Below are 3921 nucleotides of genomic sequence, written 5' to 3'. Positions count from 1 at the left end.
TTTATCACCAATAAAGAAATCTTCAGCCTTGGTTCTTCTATCAAAGGCTTTTTTCAGTTTCTCTTGTAGGACCTGAACTCTGCTGTACACTTGATCTCTGGTTTGCTGTAAACAGATAATCTGATTGATTCTTCTTTGCATGTCATTTGGTTCAGCTTGACTTTCTTGAAGTAGCTTCATGACAGGGACCCCTAATGATGAAGGGAATTTGGCTTCCATTCCATAAACCAACTCATATGGGCTGACCCCAATAGATCTTTTAGTTGTTACTCTGTCTGCCCATAAGGCATTTACAAGCTTCTTATGCCAATTTTTCTTATTATCTTCCAATATCTTCTTAATAATGTTGATAAGACTTTTATTAGATGATTCAGCTAAACCATTGCCTTGAGGGTAGTATGCAGTAGAATGGCCCAAAGTAATATGGAATTTGTGGCAAAAGTTCACCATCTTCTTGGATCTGAAAGCAGCAACATTGTCTGTTATAATCTTGTCAGGACAACCAAATCTGGAGAGAATATTAGTTTCAAGGAACTGAATGATAGTAGAATCATTTGCTTGTCTGCATGGAACAACCTCAATCCATTTAGTAAAGTAATCTGTGGCTGTCAGGATCCATTTATGTTGGCCTGAAGATGAAGGATGAATCTCCCCAATGAAGTCCAAGCCCCATTACTGAAAGGGCCTTTCTGTTGGAATAGGCTTTAAGGGGAGTGGTAGTAACTTTCTTTTTCCCTCAAACACTTGACACTTGTGACATGTAGTGGTGAAATTTTTAACATCAGAGAATAGAGTGGGCCAATAGTAGCCTGCCCTTAATATCTTATCCACAGTGGACTTCCAATACAAATGTCCACCACAATCACCCGCATGAAATTCTTTCATAACATTGTTTGTTTCATCCATAGTCAAACAATTCAACAATATACCTTCATGATTTTTCCATAGTAACTTACCATCTATAACACAAAATCTTGAAGCTTTCATTTTTAAAAATCTAGATTTGGTTCTGGACAATCATGGGGGAGCACATAGGTTTTGCAATATATAACAGATATCAGAATACCACAGGAATTGTTCAAAGGCTGCATTGATCTTTGGAGTCGCCAGCTCCGGTTCATTGTCCAGTTGGTTAATATCCAAGGCTTGGAAGTTTGCTTCTGACATCAATTTAGCCAAACCTTGCCCTTTTATCAGTTTTGTAGGTCTTATCTCAATGTCAAATTCCAATATGTTAGCAATCCATTTTCCTCTTCTACCCTCTAAGTTTTCTTGAGTCAGTATGTCTTTCACAATGGGATTTGGTACATAAGCAATAACATGAGAGTATAGGATGTAGATCCTGAAGTCTTTGATGGCTTTGACCAAAGCATAAGCTTGCTTTTCCATGATCTGATATTTCAAAGGTGCATCTCTAAGGGCTCTACTAAAGAAAGCAATAGGTTTTTCATTCCCTTGATCATCTTTATGCAATAAGACAGCAGCAATGGTATGCTGGGAGGCAAAGGAGAAAATGATAAATTCTCTGTCAAATTGAGGATTGTTAAGACTGGGGTTTGGGTGAGGGCCAATTTAATACCTTCAAAAGCCTGGTTTGCTTCTACTGTCCACTTCACTTTTGAATCCTTTTTAGCATGTTGTTTAGTAATCTGATCAATTCTGCTAAGTTTTGGATAAATCTCCTTAGAAAGTTGATATTTCCCAAAAAGGCTTGTAATTCTTTAATATTTCTTGGATGGGGCATTTGCAAGATGGCCTGTATTCTGTCTGGGTCGATTCTAATGCCATCCTTTGAAATGATATGACCCAATAGCTTGCCTTCCTCTAAACCAAATAGAGACTTCTTGGGATTTAAGGAAATTCCATATTTCCTACATGTTATGAATATTTGTCTCAAGTGTTTCAGATGTTCTTGGTCAGATTTTGAGAAAGGTGTGAGGTCATCTAAGTAAATAACAAGGAAGTCACGAATCTCTTTAGCAAAAGCAATATCCATTGCTCTTTGAAATGTAGCTCCTGCATTTTTCAACCCAAAAGGCATTTTGACATACTTGAAAGTTCCCCATGGGGTTGTGAATGCTGTTTTATCCTGATCATCAGGGTGGACTAGGATCTGATTAAAGCCTGAGAATCCATCAAGTAATGAGATTCTTGAAGCCCCCACCACTCTTTGGAGAATGTGATCCATTTTAGGTAAGGGATAATTGTCTTTGAGGGATACTTGATTCAAATTCCTTAGATCAACACAAAGCCTAATCTCCCCAGTTTTCTTTCTTGTGGGGACCAAATTTGAAATCCAGTCTGAAAATCTGATCGGTGTTATGATACCAGCTTTAAACATTTTTTGTACCTCTTTCTCAATTGAAGGGAGAAGCATAGGATTGATTCTTCTTAATTTTTGCTTGAATGGCTTTTGATCAGGCTTGAGAGGAATGGTGTGTTGAATAACAGAGGTGTCATAGGACTTCAAATCCTCATAACTCCATGCAAACACATCTTGGAACTATTTAAAGAGGTCAATGTATTTAGGCTTCTGGTCAGGAGGTAAAGAGGCAGACAATTTTATTATCTTGGGTTTTTCAGTAGTTCCAATGTTGCATTCTTCAATGGCAGCATTAAGAGGTTGCATTTTTGGTTTTCTAGGAACATCATTTGAGTCAAAAATGTCCTCCGACGGAGTCAGGCCTGTTGGTAGAAAATTGTCTTTTAGCTGTATGATTTCTGCCTCTGTACCAGTTATTTCATCAAAATGCAATTTTTTTCCCATAAGGAAAAAATCGTAATTTCTATTAATGGAGAAATTACATTTTACAGATGCATTTGCATTCATAATTGTGGGACGGTAACCATCCTGTAGGTGCCTCGTTTATCATGTCTTCTGATAGGGAGTCCTAACAGCTAAGGCTGAATATGCCTGAAATAACAGCTTACATTCCGGCTCTGCGCAGAGAGCCCAGCAGTTGCTGATTCAGCTACATAGATGTTATACATAAAAACAATAATCAAGAAAACTACAAGAAATGTGCACTGATTATATGTGGGTCTAAAGCCCAGTCCTAAGGTAAATCATGAAATGGTCTGTGGTAGTATTGATGGGATGATCCATCAATCACCTCTTGAATTAGCCAGTCATCCCTTTGAATTTGCGCTGCTGCTTTGGATAGCTGGTCCGCCTCAGTGTTCTGTTCCCTGTATATGTGGCTGCATTTGAAGGATTCAAGTGATGCGATCAGCCTTTTTGTCTCTTGGAGAATGTGACTCAGAGAGAAAGTATAGCAGTGTGTTGCATCGTTCAACCAATTGCATACAATTTGTGAATCCCCGAATAACTGAAGATGGCTGCAATGTTTCTGTATGGCAAAATGGATGATATGCTTTGCTGTGCATAATTCAGCAAAATTGTTGGTGCCACGACCAAGATTAATCTGAATTTTATAATAATGATCATCGCTGAGATATAGCAGCGCTCCTCCACCACAACCTGTTTCTTGGGCTGAGCCGTCGAAAAAAGCCCAAGGTATCGATTTATCCAGATTAATATGCCTGAAGGTGCGCGTAGGATTTTTTGGAACAGCTGTAGGGAGTAATTCGAAATCTGCAATGGTGTGGCTCAGGATGACAGGCCAATGAGGCGCCTTATTCTGAAATATAACCTGGTTTCGAGCAATCCATATTGCCCAGCAAACAAGCAAAGGCATGTTGACGGATTTGCCTGTGTGAGATCGGCACCATTCGCTCCACGCTTCCATGAGATTCTGTCCCTGCCAGACTTTGAGGGATGGATAATGTGAAACAATGCTTTGCCAAAATGATTTAGTGACCTGACAAAATAGGAACAGATGCGCTGTGCTTTCCTCACCTAAACAGCATAGGTGGCATCTGAACGGACCGTGGAATGTTCGTTTCATGAGGTTGGTACCT

This window comes from Pinus tabuliformis, chromosome 2_1, assembly GCF_031772625.1.
Source record: "Pinus tabuliformis cultivar Carrire ecotype Pingquan chromosome 2_1, CPIR1, whole genome shotgun sequence".
Lineage (NCBI taxonomy): Eukaryota > Viridiplantae > Streptophyta > Pinopsida > Pinales > Pinaceae > Pinus > Pinus tabuliformis.
Note: the sequence above shows the minus strand (reverse complement) of the source record.